Source organism: Drosophila serrata, unplaced genomic scaffold (genome assembly GCF_035046125.1).
Source record: "Drosophila serrata isolate PLE 108 unplaced genomic scaffold, ASM3504612v1 contig_88, whole genome shotgun sequence".
Taxonomy (NCBI): Eukaryota; Metazoa; Arthropoda; class Insecta; order Diptera; family Drosophilidae; genus Drosophila; species Drosophila serrata.
In genome coordinates, this window is record NW_028256986.1 from 591,254 (window position 1) to 611,689 (window position 20,436).

Sequence of the window (20,436 nt, forward strand, 5' to 3'; positions counted from 1 at the left end):
GGTGACAGCGATGTAGCGACGCGGAGCCTATATAATCGGTTGTTAAGCTTAAGCAAAGTTAGTTCTTAATCCACCTCGATTCGAAATAAATTATTTTGTTTTCTATACCATTTTTTCGACCATTTTCATAGCCAAATTTATTTTAGTTCTTATTCTTGTTCTGTTCTTGTTGACAGAAGAAGAAGTGTTGTATGCAGAAGCGAGCCAAAAAGGAATTCGAAAGTTAACGGTTTATAGAAAAGTGCTATAAGTAAAAGAATAGATGCACCTACAGTGTAATATTTACACATAATTTGTTTTCGTCTTAATTTAATGTTATTAAAATTAAATAATTTTTTTTGGTACAATCTAAATAAGTTACTTTATTAATACTTTATTAATATTTAACAAAATTTGCTAAGGTATCGATTAAGGCTTTCAATTGGTTGGAATTGAGTTTATTAAGCTATATCCAAAATAAATAGACATATTTTCTTTTGCTTATAATATTGTCCTATGATCCGTTATCTTTTGTTTTCGTTTTCTGCTTGTTTCTGAATAGATCAATTTATGCAATAAAAAAAAATTCATGGAAATCGATCAACAAAAACAAGAATAATAAAAAAAAAGTTTGACGGTGAAAATAATTGTTAATTTGTGTAAATACTTTTGACTACCCCTGTATATAAAAACGTAACGCGTTTTCCGTTGTCGCAACATAACATGAAAACGGCTTGACCGATTTGGGTGAAAATTGATAGGGAGGTAGCTTAGAGCCTGGAGACGGACATAGGATATTTTTTATCCCGTTCGACAGAAAAGCGTGATATCCATCGTTGATATAAAGCATTTACTACAAACCAATATACCCAGTAGTTTTCCTAACATTTCAATTGGAAACAATAAAATAAATAAATGTGTTAATTATGTGGATCGTGCATTTGAGGTTATAGTCCAAAAGGACGACGTGCGGATATGTTGTTGTAAGAAGTTCGAAGCTAAGAAAAGGAGAGGGCGACCCATTAAAATATCTTTTACTAGGCCCGATCACACTACTGCACCCTCTAAACTAATCAAATCATTATGCATTTCTTATTAGAATTTAAAAGGCTATGTAGTAATTTTTCTAATCTTTCTTTCATTTCCTTCTCAAGTTATTGTGCTTTAAAACCCCTGGTTAAAGCCAGGATCCTGGGTGCGCAGACGGAACCCGAAGATCCTTATTATCCTATTTTCATTGAGATTCTTTATATTACCGAGCACACCAAAAATCCTAACTTTCAGACAAATGTAATCTTTACTGATTTCAATAAAGCATTTGACTTTGTTATGGGATTGCCTGTTGATTTTCTTAGTTGGATCTCAAGTTATCTTTTTTGTAAACAACGCCATTTCTCATTTCAAATAGTTTGTGCTGATTTCTTTCTAATTATTCTTTAATTTGTTGAATTTTAAAAGCTTTTGATTGCCAGATTAAAAGATTGTCTTCAAAACTAATGGTTTTAACGACTAAAATATTGCATCTGCTCAAAGCATCTCATGTTGCATATTTGTCCCGGATCTATGGATTAGTTCATTATCATAGTTTCAAATTCAAATGCCCATCGGGAGATTCTGGATTTAGTTCGACTCTGTTTAAAGTGTTAGAGAAATGCAATCGGTTATTATTTTGAGGCCGTCAGCCGATAGGGTGTACAGGGGGATCAACGGATGACTGTGTCGAGGCTCGACCGGGGATGCTGACCAATTGTAGTCGGGCGGACTTAGGCTAAGTTTTAATCAGGAAAATCAACGGAAACAGCGCTACACGTAGTTGTACATCATGTCGAGAAGACATTACAACACAAGCAATACACGATGGCAGCCTTCCTAGACATCGAAGGCGCGTTCAATAACGTGAACCCCGACTCTATCCTGGACTCCCTCAACTTGCTAGGTATTGAGAGAGGCATCAGAGAGTGGATCGGGGTCATGCTAAAGAGCAGGACGATCACAGCCGAACTGAGTGGCACTCACCTCACGTGGACTGTGAAGACAGGCACACCTCAGGGCGGGGTATTATCGCCCTTACTCTGGCTCACAAATATGAACGCCATATTGACAGATCTCAATACGGGTGGAGTCAAAGCAGTTGCGTACGCAAACGAGGTAGTACTGTTAGTATCGGGACCGTACCCTGATGTTATTAGGGTAATAATAAATGGGCAAAAACCTGCGGACTAGGTATCAACCACACTAAAACGGAGCTTATGCTCTTCACACGAAGAACTAAGATTCCACCCTTCAACATGCCCAGTATTAACGGCATGGAGTTAAAACTAGTGGAGCAAGCGAAGTACCTAGGAGTAATTTTGGACAAAAAGCTCTCATGGAAAGAAAACATTGCAGAAAGAGTAAGGAAAGCAAGCATTGCTTTCTACTCCTGCAGAAAAATGTTTGGGAGCAACTGGGGACTGCGCCCAAAGATAATTTTATGGCTCTACTCAACAGTGGTACGGCCGATACTAACTTACGGAGCCCTAGTATGGAGGCCGGCACTAGCTATGGCTTACAACAGAACGAAGCTGACACGGATGCAACGGGCAGCGAGTGCGGCGGCCGTGGGTGCAATGCGCTCGTGCCCCGCGGCTGCTCCCAACGCTATCCTGGATATAATGCCGATAGAGCTGTTCGAGAAGGATACTGCAGCACAGAGCGCAGTAAGACTGAAGGCGAGCAATTGCTGGAGGGACTATGGCGCCGGGCACGGCAAGATCCTTGGAAACAGCGGCATTAACACAGACGTTAAGACCGACTACATGATCGCGGAAATGAAATTCGGGAACGCATTCTCGATATCATACCCATCAAGGGATGACTGGAGTAGGGGCAGAGTAGTAGTGGAGAACGAGGTGTCCCTCTACACCGATGGCTCAAAAATGAGCTGCGGCGTAGGGGCTGGGATCTTCGTTGAAAATTGGAGAATTGAAAAGGCTTTCAATCTCTCTAACTCAGCGACGGTCTTTCAGGCTGAGTTACTAGCCATAAGGGAAGCAGTCAAACTTTCCTTAAGGCAGGACCTCAGGGGCAAAAGAGTTCGAATCTACTCGGATAGCCAAGCGGCTATAAAATCCCTAGCTGCCGTGAAAATGAACTCACGACTAGTGGCAGAATGCAAGAAGGCTTGCGAACAAAAAGAAGGTACAAGTAACATGGGTACCGGGACACAACGAGATCCCAGGAAATGAGAAGGCAGACGAACTAGCCCGTGCAGGCTCGGCAGGGCTAAGTTCTGACTTCGAATTACCGATCTCCCTAAACGCGATCGAGACAAGGATCCACGACCACTAATAAAGAATGGCAAAGTAAGAGCGATCACAGAAGACAAGGGAATGTTGGCCGAGGTACGACAAGAAACGAACCAGTGAACTGCTATCCAACAGCAAGCGGGATATTAGCAGGTTCACGGCACTCACCACGGGACATTGGGCGATCGGTGCGCACGCAATGAAAGGTGGGACTGCCATACAATGCAATCTTTAGAAGCTGTAAGCAACCTACAGAGCAAGAGACACTGGAACATCTGCACTACTTCTGCCCAGCGCTAAATCACATCAGATTTCGCCACTTTGGTGCCTACCAGATGGAGTCACTGGGAAACATAGGAAAGCTGAAAGTTTCAGCAATCCTAGGTTTCCTGACTGACTCTGGATGGTACTGATAGTGAATAACAACAACAAACAGAAGAAGTGGAACAAAACGGAGCTTAGCTCTAATTGGAGGCCCCAGCTATGGGCCTCACCACTGCAAAGTACCTACCATTATTTTGAAATGTCTGCCTTAAAAATAGATTCGAAATCTACGCTGGGCGTAGATAATGGCCAGGGTCTCCAGCTCAAAGCTGTGATACTCTGCCTCAGTCTCTTTTTTTTCGTCTGAACTTGCATGGGAATGCAAACTAGTCTTTTTTTGAAGCTTTTTGAATGAGACTTTGTAGTTAGTCTTCTATAAAACTAACTAATTAACTCATATAGCTCCCATAGGAATGATCGGAATGATTGCAATAATAGGAATAATCGGAATGATCTTCACAAGCACGATAGAAGAAGTATATTCTGAATCACTGTTTTTTATCATGCCTATGTGTAATTATTCGTCTATTAGCTTTTGAAACTGCTCATTTTCACTAAGGAATGTACCGAAAAGAAACTGCACACTTTCTTTCTACTATAACTTTCATGTTTTTGATTCGATTTCAATTTTTCTTTTTATAGCAAAACGTAAACTTTCAATTTTTATAAACAGAATTTAAAAAAAAATTAACTTCTTATTTTTAAGCGAATTTTTCGCTTAACTCCTCTCATCAGGTTCTGCACACCCTCCTTGGTGACCTTGCCGGCTGCACGCATCCAGTTTTTTTTTTCATTTCTTTGTTATTTTGGGAGAGACTACCATTTTTTATTAAATTTCGCTTAACGATGGCCCAATATCTCTCAATGGGACGCAGCTCTGGGCAATTTGGTGGGTTCTCCTCTTTTGAAACAAACTTGATGTTCTCCGCCTCAAGGAGCGCCAATGTTGACCGGGCATAGTGCGCTGACGCTAAGTCTGGCCAAAATATTGTCGACACGTTGTGCTTTCTATAAAACGGTATTAAACGTTTTTTAATGCACTCTTTTTGGTAAACCTCTGCGTTTATTGTGCCATTTGTGAAAAATGGGCTGGTTTTTAGGCCACATGTGCAAATTGCCTGCCATATCAGGACTTTCTCCCCAAATTTGTCCACTTCTATTTTGGTGTCCGAGTCGCTCATTGTTTCACCTTTGGCTTTTGTGTAAAATTGGGGGCCTGGTAATGTTTTTGAGTCCAATTTTACATATGTTTTCGTCGTCCATTACGACGCATTCCACTGCATCAGTGAGCAAGCGATCATAAAGCTTGCGTACTCTCGTTTTGCCGACTTCTCGTTGGCGCAAACTTTTTTTTGGCACTTTTTGTTTTTTATAAGTCTTTAGGCCATGCCGTTGTTTTATGCGCTGCACCATACTTACACTCGTTCGCGCTTTTTTGGCCAAATCTCGAACTGACGTGGGATTTTTCTCAATTAAAGCTAGCACCTTCTTATCGACGCTGGCATTCCTTGGACCTTTTTTTCTGCCAGTTTTTGGCAAATCTTTTAGAGAACATGTCTTCCCAAATTTGATAATAATATTCTTAACACTATTAACGCTTACTTTATAGCGTTTGGCTAAGTTTCGGTACGAAACACCGTTTTCTGTGCAGTAATTGTGCACAATTTTTTGACGGACGTGTTCTTCAATACGAGGCATTGCGAAATGTGCAAAACAAATAGTGAAAAGAGAACATGCAAACAACGCAGAATTAATAGAGCTTTCTAACGGTGCACCGCATGGCATGATCGAAAGCTCCCACTGAGAGCTTTTCACAATTGAAAGTGTGCAGTTTCTTTTCGGTACATTCCTTAATAGGTATGCAACAGTACGGTTTAGATTTTAGTAAACTTATTTTCATTTCGCATCTGATAAAAGGATATATAATGCTTCAAACATTTTGACCAATTTACATTTTGTTTTATAGCTTATATCACACTCATAGTTGTAGTCCAAATACTGATCATCAACAACGCTGATATTCAATATTTTATTTTCAAAGTTGTATGTTAAGATTTCTACCTTTCCATTTTGTGACATCTCATCAAAAATAGATTTTTTCTTTCATGTTGTTGGCTTTCTACATTCTTTAAACTAGCCGTTTCTTTTTCTACAAATTGTATCCCAACCGTTGCATCTTCCGATAGTTTTCCCATAAAAGTTGACTTTTTAATCGTTTTTTTCTTAACAAATTCATTTTCTAAAGGTGTTTCTATAAAAGTTTCATTTCCCAACACTTTTTCCTAATCAGTTTCATCTTCGAGTTCAAATCATATGTGTCTTTTTTACTAATATTAATATCTCCATCAATACCAAGGGTGCCTAGATTCAAGCTCAAACCATAATGCCTCATAAAATCCCTTTCTAGGACTGCGTCATGTTTAATTGACTCATTAGTAACAACAATAATTTCAAATTTGATTTTTATTTTCCTTTTAACTTGAAACAAAAAGTTTTTTCAAGCATTTTAAGTTGGCTCTTGTTTAACTCTTGAGAAACCTTGTTTACTTTTTCTAATGATACTTAACAGGGGATTTTGGACAGCTTAATAAAAGATATCACGGCCCCTTAGTCTATGAGACATTTTGCAATAATGGCTAAATCAGTAAAATCAATAAAAAACAAGAAAGGAAGCTAACTTCGGCACGGCGAAATTTATATACCCTTGCAGATAGAACTTCTTCCTTCCTCGCTTTCATTTGAAAATACTACCGCAAATAATGATCAGGCAATAGCCGATCTATTTTCGCAGTTTTTTCAAACAACCTATTCTAGCTCTTCGTATATATACCAGACTTATTCCTACGACATACCCAAATCGAACTTAATTTTCTGTCCTAGCCTAAACGAAAGCTCTCTCCTTTTAGATCTTCATCGTGTCAAGCCAGTTTATTCGCCAGGTCCCGACGGAATTCCTGGCTGTGTGCTCAGGTATTGTGCCGACGCCCTGTGCTATCCCCTTCTGAAATTGTTTACCTTGTCCTTAGCAACCTCCCACTTTCCCATTATTTGGAAGGAATCGTTTATTATTCCTCTCCACAAAAAAGGTAGCAAATTGGATGCCAGCAATTATAGAGGAATCTCTAAGTTGTCGGCCATCCCAAAATTATTTGAAAATATTATCACCCCTCATTTACAGCACCTTTGTAGATCGGTTATTTCTCCATGTCAACATGGTTTTATTAAGTGAAGATCAACAACAACAAATCTTTTGGAGCTCTCTTCCTATATTATAAAGGGCTTCCATAATAATTGTCAGACAGATGTAATCTATACTGATTTCAGTTAAGCATTTGACTCTGTTAATCATTCTCTCCTCGTTAGAAAACTCGATTCAATGGGTTTTCCAAGTGATCTTCTTAATTGGATCTCTAGTTATTTGAATGGCAGGACGCAAAAGGTCCTCTTTAAGAATAATTTATCCAATATTCTAAGGGTTACATCTGGTGTCCCGCAAGGAAGCCATTTGGGACCCTTATTGTTTACATTGTTCATAAATGACCTGCCCAAAGTCTTGACTAACTCCAGAGTACTTATGTACGCGGATGACGTCAAGCTTTGCGTGCAATACAATGACGTTGCCTGCCAGTCGGATTTACAAACAGATCTTAATAATTTTCAAACTTGGTGTTGTGTAAACTTATTAAACTTAAATGGCTCGAAATGCAAGCTAATGACATTCTCTCGTGTCGCTCCTAAGCTTGCTACTTACACGCTGAACGGCTGCTCTTTGGAAAGAATTACAGTTGACGATTTGGGCGTCCGCTTGGACCCAAAACTTGACTTTATTGATCATATTTCGTCTATGGTGAATAGAGCCAGGGGTGTGCTTGGATTTATTAAACGGTGGTCGAAGGAATTCAATGACCCCTATGTTACTAAATCCTTATATACTTCCTTAGTTCGTCCTATCCTAGAATATGGATGCTGCGTTTGGAGCCCTCAGTACGGCGTCCATAGTAAACGCATTGAGTCGGTTCAAAAGAACTTTTTACTTTTCGCTCTACGCGGTTTAAATTGGGATGCAAACCAAAGATTACCTTCCTACTCTAGTAGACTCCTATTAATAAACTTGCCGTCCTTAGCCAATCGTAGAACGATGCTAGGGATAACCTTTATTTTTAACCTTATCCATGGTGATGTGGAAAGTGCTGACTTGTTGGGTCAGCTTAATTTCCATGTACCATGTAGAACCACTAGATCCTATATCCCATTAGTGTTGCGCCACTGTAGGACCTCCTTTGAACTGCATGAACCTTTTAGAGTGTTATGTGCAAATTATAATGATTTGTACACACTAATCTCTAATGTAGATTCCCTTCCCAAATTAAAATCTTTGATATTAACATACTTAGTAAGCATGCAAGCTAACAATCTGGCAGCACGCCGGTAGTCAATTTTCCTCGTATTCTGTCCTATATTTTCCATCGCGCCTACTAACACCTAACCCAAACAGGCACGTGCCTGGTGTCATACGGGCCACTTGTATGTACTGACCTTAGTGCATCAACGTCCAAGATAGGAATCCATACAATATAAATTATATATATTTGTGTTAAACAACAATAAAGTAATACCTGCTTTCATTTCATTACCCTATATATATTATATTTGCAGTTACATTCACAGATTTGCATTTTTGCTCCACATATAACGATCGTTTGTATGGCACCTATGTGATATAGTCGTCCGATTTTCATAAAATTTGACACAAAATTTAAGACTAATATAAAATGGCTATATCTCAAATTTAATGAAAATCTGCTGTAAACTGAAAATGTTATAATTTTTTAATTGTATTCATTTTTTGTATTTCTTATAAAATGGCTATGTATCAAATTTGATGAAAATCTGCTAAAAAATTGAAAATGTTATACTTTTTAATTGAATTAATTTCTCGATCGTTCCTATGGCAGCTATGTGATATAGTAGTCCGGTTTTTTTTATAACTTTACACAAAATTGTAGATTAAAATAAAATGGCTATATCTCATATTTGATGAAAATCTGATGAAAACTGAAGAAGTTATAATCTTTAATTTTATTAATTTCTTTTATTTCTTATAAAATGGCTATGTATCAAATTTGATGAAAATCTGTTGAAAACTGAAAATGTTATGCTTTTTATATGATTTAATTTCTCGATCGTTCCTATGGGAGCTATACGATATAGTAGTCAAATTTTCATAAAATTTTACACAAAATTGTAGAATAATATGAAATGGCTATATCTTAAATTTGATTAAATTCTGTTGAAATCTAAAAATGTTATCGCCACCGCGATTGTCAGTCTTCCGACAACAGCCACCGCCATTCTCATTCCTCTCAAATTTCTCGATCGTTCCTATGGGAGCTATATGATAAATTAGTCCGATTTTCATAAAATTTTACACAAAATTTTAGAATAATATGAAACGACTATATCTTAAATTTCATGAAAATCTGTTGAAAACTAAAAATGTTATAACTTTTTTGTAAAAATTTGCCGATCATTCCTATGGTAGCTATATGATATAGTCGTCCGATCCGGCCTGTTCCGAAATATATACGTGTGAGAGTATATAGAATACTAACTACAAAGTTTCATTCAGATAACTTCAAAACTGAGACTAGTTTGCGTAGAAACGGACAGACGGACAGACAGACATGGCTAGATCGACTCGGCTGTTGATCCTGGTGCCTCCTTCACTGCGTTGCAAACTTCTGACTGAAATTATAATACCCTGCAAGGGTATAAAAAATCTTAACCTTCTCACATAGTAGTTGCTTACGTTATTGCTTTTCCTTTGACGGCATTCTTCCACGAAATGGACCTTCTCTCCAGAAGCATAGCAGGATCCCAGTGGTACTTATTAGTTGCAGTTCCTGCAGCGCAAGTTGTTGGCTTCCGACGCCTCTGGTGTCGACGTTTTCGGTGCATAGTTGGTTTGGGACATCATCGTCCCTAGTCTATTTGCGTTGCTGAAATTGACGACGTTTCTGATTCGGACGCTGTTTCTCCAAATGCATCGATCAGTTGCTCGCACAGCAGCTCACACGAATTCAGCATTCGTGTATTGTTGGCGTGTAGCCAGAGTTACGCGTTGCCTTTCAGTTTGTAGACGAGCAACATCCGTAGGCCGTCACTGTCAAGATTGTAAATCTGGCCAAGGTTCTTGAGGTGATCCGCCCAGTTTCTTGCGCAACTACGGCCTTCGAAAAAGGAGAGTGATCCAGCCCTGGTACAGAGTATGTATCCCTGGGTGCCGTCACTGCTGCAGCTTGACGTTGTTGTTGGCTGGCGGCACCTTCTTGTTCTTGTGTCTGTATGACGCCACGCGTCTTTTGTATTAGTAAAGTGGCGCGTGTGTTTTCTTGCTGTTATATTAGTGAAGCGGCGCTTGCTTCTTCTTGCTGTTGTATCTGTATTCATTGCATAGTGTTGAGCTCTTCAATTCGCTGTTGTTATATGGAACCACGCGCTTCTGCTTGTTGCAACGCATTGAGTGTTGCTCGCAGCTGTGTGAAGTTCATCCTTGTCTGGAACATTTCCTGAATCAATTCAGTTTTAAAACCTTTGGTTGGCAGGCCCAAGTCTGATAGCTACCTTTTCAGCTGGACGACCGAAAACACTTTTAAATCAATCACGTTCATTTCGTAGATTTATCGCAATTTCGAACTTGTGTAAGAACATACACGACGCTCAATACGCTTCCGCTATATACTTCATACGTAGTATTTATGTACGCTGACGTCGACAAACTGTGCTAAGGACTTTTTCTCGTGTCGTTCACAAGATTTCGACTTATGCGCTGTAGTGCTGGTTTTAAAAAAAATCAATCCATTTATGATTTGACAGTCCGCCTGAGTCCTAAAAAGTATTGCCAACTATGGGTCAATATAGTTAGCTTGTCCAAAATTTAAAAAAACATCGAAGTAAACAGTCGTTATTTGTTTAAGAACAAATTTTGTAATACTCATCAATATCATTATTAAAGTATTGCCTTAACATTAAATAGTAGTCATTTGTTAATTCAACTGCCATGTTATCAATAAAAACTTCTCGCTACTTAGTTACGTTCCCATTGTATCAATCTGTCGAGCCTACTTATGGAACGTCATAATCAAATTAGCATTTTATAGTACGTTGCATTTATGTGGTCAACAGAGTTAATAGCACAATATTGTACCACAAATTATGCAAAATGTCAAGTTTCTGTTTGTACTCAAGCGACATTTCAACGAACATTTCACCACAACCGCAAATCAATGCATTCGAAATAAAAAGCACTGTGGATGCGTTCTTAGGTTTTGAAAATACCTTAAGAATACCGACACAAATACTACAACTCGATTAAGCGGAGGTGTGACTTGTTTCAAACAGTGCGGTTGTGTTTCTCGGGTGCTCCCACGGGGAGATCGAAATTAGCGTTGTGCTTACGATGGTTCCGAGCGTTAGTGGTCGGTTCAGGCTCGTTAGTTGCCTGGCCGTACTCTCATGTCAGACCGTGATCCTACGGTCGCTGTCCGCCGTCTCCGGTATGTCGGGTGGATGGCCAGCTCTTCGGTGGCGAGGATCGATGTGGAAGATCTCTTCAAAGAGGACCCAATACAGTCCGACTTTTTAGACAGATTCCGCATCATGCGGAATCTCTCTGTAGTTAGGACCTACCGTTTATGTAAAGTTCGCATTCGCTGAAAACCCAGAACTCTGACGGAGGACTGGACCATCCTCAAAGCGGAACAGGAGATGAAGGTAAGCCAACCTTTCCTCCTCTTGGTCAACCAGCGCTGCCTGGTGCAGCTGGAAGCCAATGACCACAAGGTCAGGTACGGCATTAGGAAGGCCAAGATAAAGGTCTTCCTGGCCGGACGAGATACTGGAGGAGGTCGATGACACCAACAAACTGTTGCACGACATGAGCATCCCCTGATGCTACCCCAAAAAACATCGATCTCGAGAATCGTGCCGATTAAATTGAAGCGCAGCTCGCACGATTCAGCTAATCTCAGGATCTCACAAACTCAAATGGTAGGTCGACGACATGTATAGTAATTAAGAACCACTTTAATGTGTCTCTCTGTTCTGATCTCAGAACACCTAACCCGGCCAGATTCGTGGCAGTGGATGGGAGCGGAGTTCTGATAGCCCCAAGCTGCTGCTAATGCACTGCAGAGTTGAACTTGGATAACGTATTTACGACCCAACAAAATTGGAGCAGGGACAGAGTAGAGGACGACGAACACCGGCGGTTCCTTGATGAGCCGTGGCGTATGGACTGTGGGATTGAAGTGCATTTTTCAGGCCGACTTGCTCGCAATAAGGGAAGCAGCCAGACTTTCAATACCGCGATGACTCTTAGATACCAAAGTGCGGATGTACTCCAATAGCCAAGCTGCTATCACAACCTTAACTCCCGTAAAAACCAATTCACAGCTAGTGGCAGAATACAAGAAGGCCCTTAATTAACTTTATGAGAAAAATTAGGTACAAGTATCCGGGTACCGGAACAAGATGATATCCCAGGGAACGAAAAAGCAGTCGAACTAGCCCGAGTAGGCTTTGCAGGGCTAGGCACTGACCAAGAGATAACGGTCTACCATAACAAGGATCCACGACCATTTCAAACAAACTGCCGAAAAGGAATGGTTAAAGAAGAGTAAGCACAGGAGGTCAAAGAAATATTGGGCGAGCTTCGACAAAAACTGGAACTGGAACTGTTATTCAACATTAAACACGATATCAGCAAGTTCATGGCGGTCACCACAGGACATTAAGCTATTGGATTTTGCCATAAAATCCAATATGTAGAAGCTGCAAGCAAACTAAAGAACAAGGAACACCAGAACAAATGCTCTGCTTTTGCCCAGCGGTAAACGACAGCAGACTACTTCACTTCGGTGCCTACCAGTCACTGGAAAGTATAGGAAAGTATCAGCAATCCTAGGCTTCCTTATTGACTTAGAATAGTACTGAATGTGATCGTGACAAAAAGTAGACAACAGGAGGAATGGACCAAAAAAGAGCTTAGCTCTAATTGGATGATCTAGGAATTGGCCTCGCCACCTGTTACTACTATTCTAAATTTTAGGTAGAGCTACAAAGTGAGTGCAGCTCTCTGCACTTCTTAAATGTATTGTTTTTGTGTTAAAATATGTTGGAATGTATTGTATTGAATGTTCTATTTCAATTTTTTTTGAAAAAGTACCAATGTTAAAAAATATATTATTTTGCAATACTAGTTAATATAGTACAAAAAATAACATTTTTACACTATAAAAAAAAATTAAATACTTAAAATATGACGGGACCACCCTCATTCTTCTCAAAAGACCTTCGTTTTTATACCCTTGCAGGGTATTATAATTTCAGTCAGAAGTGTGCAACGCAATGAAGGAGGCACCTCCGACCATATAAAGTATGTATATTCTTGATCCGGATCAACAGCCGAGTCGATCTAGCCATGTCCGTCTGTCCATCTGTCCGTCTGTCCGTTTGTCCGTTTCTACGCAAACTAGTCTCTCAATTTTGAAGCTATCTGAATGAAACCTTGTAGTTAGCCTTTTATATAGTCTCTCTCGTATATATGTCGGAACGGGCTGGATCGGACGACTATATCATATAGCTGCCATAGGAATAATCAGAAAATTGTTACAAAAAAAATTTTAACATTTTTAGTTTTCAACAGAATTGGTTCAAATTCAAAATAAAGCCATTTTAGTATACTCTAAAATTTTGTGTAAAATTTTATGAAAATCGGACTACTATATCATACAGCTCCCATAGAAACGATCGAGAAATTAATACAATTAAAAATGATAAATTTTTCAGTTTTCAACAGATTTTCATCAAATTTGAGGTATAGCAATTTTATATTAGTCTCAAATTTTGTGTCAAATTTCATGAAAATCGGACAACTATATCATATAGGTATTTATATTATATAGGTGCCATACAAACGATCGTTTGATGCAGAAGAAAAATGTAAATCTGTGAATGTAAAACTGTAAATATAATATGTAAAGGTGAATGAAATGAAACCAGGTATTACTTCGTTGTTTTTAACACAACTATATATAATTTATATTGCATGGATTCCTAGTCATTGAAGTTCTATCTGCCAGGGTATATAAACTTTGGCGTGCCGAAGTTAGCTTCCTTTCTTATTTTATAATGAAATTAATTAAAAAAACAGAACCTAAAAATATTACTTCGTTTTAAAGTTACAAATTAATGACACAAAAAGTAATCGTCTACCCCACAGTGCAATGGGTGTAGGGAATAATTACATATGTAAGAAGCTGCTTACCTTATTAGTCTTTCAAAACGGTTTTCCACGTAATGTAATGTAATGGCTTTCAATATAAAGTTATACAGTGAAATCTGAAAATATATGTGTAATTATTTATTTTTATAAAATAAGCATTTAAAGGTAACTGTTTATGGGGAAGACAACAAATTTGCCACCCTTGAGCAATAACTACGAACGCACGAATAGGTCGATTATATGCTGTATTTTATTTTTGTTCACTTCTCTGGTCGGAGCTGCAACTACCGATCGAATGCCTAGTTTTTAACATATATATCAAAACGCTTACAATGTAGCTTAGCATAAAGATAAGGCGACAGAAGAAGAAGAGATAGATAAATAGATAACGAAAGAGAAGTAAAGAGCGCAGCAGGTGCAGCCATACACCCATGCGCGCACAATTAGGCGCTAGCGGTCTGCTCCGAACATACTCCCCCCGTTGGAAGAGGTACTGTTCCAACTTCATCGGCATCGTGGGGCAGAACGGCTAGCTTGGCGATTTTGTGGATCCTTGACGACGGCAGCTGAGACAGACTGAGGAGTTGACGCACTCGGCAGCCCTCCAGACACGATCCAACCAAGTTTGGTGTTCTGAAGGGTTGGCAACGCGCTACCCAAATAAATTTGTCCCGCAGCCATTATTTTGAAGAAGAGTCCAGCACCAATTATAAGATCAATCCGCTCTGAACGATTAAAATGAGGATCAGCAAGCGAAATATTTTGCGGAATTTTCCACGATGTGGCATTTATGTTAAAATGAGGCTGATAATCAGCGATACTGTCAGTCACAACCGCGGAGAATGAGGCACGATAGCTTGCATCCTGGGATTGCGCTACAATGTCGACTGCCGTATCAGCATTCAAAGAGGATGCCCCAATCCCAGCGACCAGGGTATGCGACTTTCTACAATTCAAATTAAGTTGATTCGCTAGACGAGACGTTATGACGTTTAGTTGAGAAGCCGAGTCTAAGATTGCTCGGCAAGGCATAAATTCTCCAGCCTTGTTTCTCAAATATATGATCGCGGTTGGAAGCAACACGTAATCAACAGGCAAAATATCTGTGGGGCTTGGTGGAGGGTTCGATGAACGGTGATTAGGTTGGGATGATGAATGCGACGATGAATGCGATGATGAACGTGATGATGCTGGCTGAGAGTTGGGAAATGGATCGGATGATAGAGATGAGGCGGTGGATGGTACAGATGGGTCCTGATTAAAATGCAACAATGAGTGGTGCTTCATTCGACAGTATCTGCAGTGCGTTGACTTGCATTGCTGCAAACTATGCCCCTTGCGCAAACAGTTGAGGCACAGGTGCAACTTCTTTGCTTCTCTAAATCGAAGATTCGGGCTCAAATTTAGAAATCGAGAGCATTTTGGCAAATAATGATCCCTCGCATCACAAAACGTACATAGGGGAAGATTTGAGCTACCAACTGAAGCAATGAAGCTATACCCATGCAGGGCTTTTCCCACCTGCCGGCTTGGTGTTTGCGTTACAAAGGCTTGATCCGAATTTTCCATAATCCTACACCTCCTTTGCAAGAACGACTCCATAGAATCCCACGTAGCTAGGTTGTTGATGGACAAATCCTCTTCCCATTTCTCCCGCGTCCTCTGATCGAGCTTCCGTGCGACGATGTGAATCAGCAATCCGTCCAAGATTTGTTGCGTAGTTGCCATGGTACGGATTGCTCGCAGATGCGAATTCATGCAATCGCTTAACTCCCGAAGACCCTTGGCTGATCCCTTCTCGACACCTTTTACCCCAAATATTGCCTGTACGTGTGCCTGAAAATGTAGAACTTTATTATCAAATCGATTTTTGAGTAAGTCCAAAGCCTCTGTATAATTGGCATTCGAGGGCTCAAGCGAACGTATGGTCTCTAGAGCCACACCGCCTAAACTTGACCTTAGATATTGCAATTTTTCAATATCACTTAGCTCTTCGTCGTTTCCGATGACCGTGCTAAACGTTGCAATAAAATCCGGCCAATCAGAGTAGGATCCATGGAACCGAGCTATCTCCAAAATTGGCAATTTTTCCAGCGAAGTCTGTGCGGAATCAAAGGCCAAATTTAATGAATTAATCCACTCCAGTCGCGCCAGTAAATCAGCTTCATCAAACTGATCTACCGTCTCCGGATTTATGAAATAATTCATCGAGCTCAATTGCCGCAAAAGGGATTGGGCCTTGGCTCGGTAAAAGTCCACGTCACTTGGCGGCTCATTTTGATGCTGAACCGAATTTTCTGTAGCCATCTTTATTTTCTCACGCGAAAAAATTTAATTAAGGGAAAATGTCTGACCGCTTCGGTATATAGGAACCCGTTTAGTTTTCACCGCCCAAATTTAGGTTAATCAGCGTCACCGATATGCACCGGAACCTCGACAATGTTGTTGTTGCAATTGTCTGCCTCGAAACAGCGGAGTTTTGGCACACGCACGTCTATGCTATATATGCATAAGTATATATATGTTCAAAAGGTGCTATTAACGACGCTTAAGCGCGAGCCACCTTTCTGTACAATGTTTGGCACAACACAGCTTTTGTTAAACAGCGCGATTAAACCGAAAATCAGCGGCCGGCTATATGCACTCAGCTTGTTATGTACAAGGTATGTGTGTATGTGAGTCTGCTTGTGTGCTTATGACCGAATGCCAGTAAGCGACAGCGAAGCAAAGCGATTTGTTTAAACGATATTAAACAACGAACACCGGGTTGCAGGCTCCGAACCAAAGAATCACGTCGGGGTCACCAAAATGTTTATGGGGAAGACAACAAATTTGCCACCCTTGAGCAATAACTACGAACGCACGAATTGGTCGATTATATGCTGTATTTTATTTTTTTCACTTCTCTGGTCGGAGCTGCAACTACCGATCGAATGCCTAGTTTTTAACATATATATCAAAACGCTTACAATGTAGCTTAGCATAAAGATAAGGCGACAGAAGAAGAAGAGATAGATAAATAGATAACGAAAGAGAAGTAAAGAGCGCAGCAGGTGCAGCCATACACCCATGCGCGCACAATTAGGCGCTAGCGGTCTGCTCCGAACAGTAACTATATATTCATATAGGAAGGTTCTAAAAACTGATACATTTTAAAAATAAAAGGTTGTCAGATAATAAAGTTAAAATTTTCTATCAATTTCGCGTGCTCTCGTACTCTTTATAGATTGCCGAGCCTATTAGTTTGTTTAGCTCTTAGTTTCATAAGCTCTTACATAAATTGGCTCCTAATAGCATATCAGAATCTATTTTATTAACACCTAACTTTTAAAAAATATATTTTCCAAATAGTAAATATGGTATGGTTCTTTTTTTTCATTTTTTTTTATTGTTAAAAATAAATATATTACAAATATTTTGTTATACAAAATTGAAAAATAATAGTCAAATATTGTGGTATTTTATAGTATTTAAGAACTTACGCAACCCTGAATTAAAGAAAAATTCAACCGGATGTTTTTCTTAAAAACAAGAAAGGAAGCTAACTTTGGCACGCCAAAGTTTATATATCCTTGCAGATAGAACTTCTATGAATAGGAATCCATACAATATAAATTATATATATTTGTGTTAAAAAACAATGAGGTAATACCTGATTTCATTTCATTCACCTATCCATATTATATTTGCAGTTTTACATTCACTGATTTGCATTATTTCTCTACATCAAACGATCGTTTGTATGGTAACTATATGATATAGTCGTCCGTTTTTCATGAAATTTGACACAAAATTTAATTTATAAAATGGCTGTACCTCAAGTTTGATGAAAATCAGCTGAAAACTGAAGAAGTTATAAACTTAATTGTATTAATTTCTCGATCGTTCCTATGGGAGCTATATGATATAGTAGTCCGATTTTCATAAAATTTTATGCAAAATTGTAGAGTTTAGTAAAATGGCTATATCTCAAATTTGATCCAATTCTATTGAAAACTGAAAAAGTTAAAATTTTTTTTGTAAAAATTTTACGATCATTCCTATGGCAGCTATATGATATAGTCGTCCGATACGGCTCGTTCCGACATATATACGAGTGAGAGTATATAGAAGGCTAACTACAAAGTTTCATTCAGATAGCTTCAAAACTGAGAGACTAGTTTGCGTAGAAACGGACAGACGGACAGAAGGACAGACGGACAGATGGACAGACGGACATGGCTAGATCGACTCGGCTGTTGATCCTGATCAAGAATATATATACTTTATATAGTCGGAGGTGCCTCCTTCCCGTCCTCAGACCATATATATATATTCGCGATCAGGATCAACAGCCATGTCCGTCAGTCCGTTTTTACGCAAACTAGTCTCTCAGTTTTGAAGCTATCTGAATGAAACTTTGTAGTTGGCTTTCTATATACTCTCACTCGTATATATGTCGGAACGGGCGAGATCGGACGACTATATCATAAAGCTGCCATAGGAATGATCGGAAAATTTTTACAAAAAAAATTATAACATTTTCAGTTTTCAGCAGAATTTGATCAAATTTGAGATATAGTCATTTTATTATACTCTACAATTTTGTGTACAATTTTATTAATATCAGACTACTATATCATATAGCTCCCATAGGAACTATCAAAAAATTAATACAATTAAAAATTATATTTTTAGTTTTCAACAAATTTTTATTTAAGTTGAGGTATAACCATTTTATATCAGTCTTAAATTTTGTGTCAAATTTTATGAAAATCGGACGACTATATCATATATGTGCCATACAAACGATCGTTTGATGTAGAGCAAAATGCAAATCAGTGAATCTAAAACAGCAAATATAATATGTATAGGTGAATGAAATGAAATCAGGTATTACTTTATTGTTGTTTAACACAAAGATAAATAATTAATATTGTATGGATTCCTAGTCATCGAAGTTCTATCTGCAAGGGTATATAAACTTCGGCGTGCCGAAGTTAGCTTCCTTTCTTGTTTTTTTTTTAATCTTATCTCACAATAAATTCTTATAAAAAACTGTCACATTTTCACGCGGTGGGGGTGACGTAATTTAATAAGCTAACCTTAGAAGTTTTCCCACAAGGGAACCATTTAGTAAGATTTAACCATAACATGTTTACAAATAGAAACCAAGTGCAAGCAAAAAAAAAATATTGCAAAATGAGTTGCCGAGGCCAAGGAGAGCCCGTAAAACCACATTTCCTAGTTTTAAAAGTTAATGGCTGATTTTTAAACAAGACAATTTTTGTCTTATACTTGAAAAATTATTGTTTAAAATCATGTTTTTTTTTTTTTTTTTGTTCACTAACAATTGTTCCTCGTGTTTCGACTTTTCAGTTTGGAAATTATAACAGAGGCGGGCGATTTTTAATTATAAAGAGTTTTGAATAGAACAGGTTTTGAAGTATTACACAGGTCGACAAAGTTATAACTTTTTTATACGGATATAAAACGCGACTGATTTTGAAAGATTGAACTGGTGGAAAAAATTTAAATTTTCCTTTACGAGGGATATTTCAAAATAAATTTCCCTAACGGGCTTTTTGACGCAATATACTGTTCCAAATTCTTGCAGATGTATGTTGTGTTCAAGGAAATTGAAGCTTAGAAAAATATAAGGCGGTCTAAAGGAATAACTCTTACTATTCCCAAAAGGACTACTGCGCCCTCTGCGTATACCTGCTTCTGCTTCTGCTTCAAACAACTAATCAACTCCTTTCAAAATGCAAGACGATTACTTAGTAAGCTTCCTAACTTTGTTTTTGCTTCTCAGATTATTGTGCTGACTTAAGATGAACATTCTTAGATCCGAAGTTTTTCCAGCTGTGTTCATGGTATATTGGCTAGATCGGCCTATCTAAATTCAGAATTACTTACTTTTGAGGAATGTAATGATATTTCATTTCTTTGTGAGATGCTATCTGTCAATGGTAGCTCCATTTTTATACCCTTGCAGGGTATTATAATTTCAGTCAGAAGTTTGCAACGCAGTGAATGAGTCATATATTCTTGATCAGCATCAACAGACGAGTCGATCTAACCATGTCCGTCCGTCTGTCCGTTTCTACGGAAACTAGTCTTTCAGTTTTAAAGTTCCCTGCAGTACCGCATGTCATCAATAGGCCACTGTCATCGACTGTCATCAACGCGCCGACTGCGACTTTTACCGATGCTATGCTCTGCCGACTGCGACTTCTACTGCGACGCTTTGCCTACGATACAGTTACGACGATAGTCTAGACGGCAGACGTCGGTAGTACCATAACCCGGCCGTTGATGAATTGTTGATGAAACATCGATGAATTTTTGATGAAACATCGATGAATTGTTGATGTATTTGTAGATGAATCATCGATAAATTGTTGTTGGTGACAGCCTGGGACATGCCCATGTTAAATTCATCAACAATTTGTATGGCCATTCATCGATGAAACAACACCGCCTTTACTCTTGATGAAACGTTGATGAATTACTGATGGCTGGTACTGCAGAGTGATTTGAAGAAATCTTTGTACTATCACTCGTATATATGATGGAACA

The 20,436-nt window shown here is 38.8% G+C and overlaps 1 protein-coding gene across 34 annotated transcripts in view; it reads right to left on the reverse strand.

The window, feature by feature from the left end:
* LOC110177636 (chromatin remodeler ATRX homolog) overlaps positions 1–20,436 on the reverse strand; it is a 597,323-nt gene that overhangs the window by 547,950 nt on the left and 28,937 nt on the right. For 29 of the 34 annotated variants that reach the window (XR_015273279.1, XR_015273290.1, XR_015273287.1 and 26 more), the window contains exon 2: positions 13,918–13,991. The exons of the other annotated variants lie outside the window; for them this stretch is intronic. The gene's annotated coding sequence lies outside the window, so the exon portion shown is untranslated. The remainder of the gene's footprint in view (positions 1–13,917; positions 13,992–20,436) is intronic. 34 annotated transcript variants of the gene reach the window in all.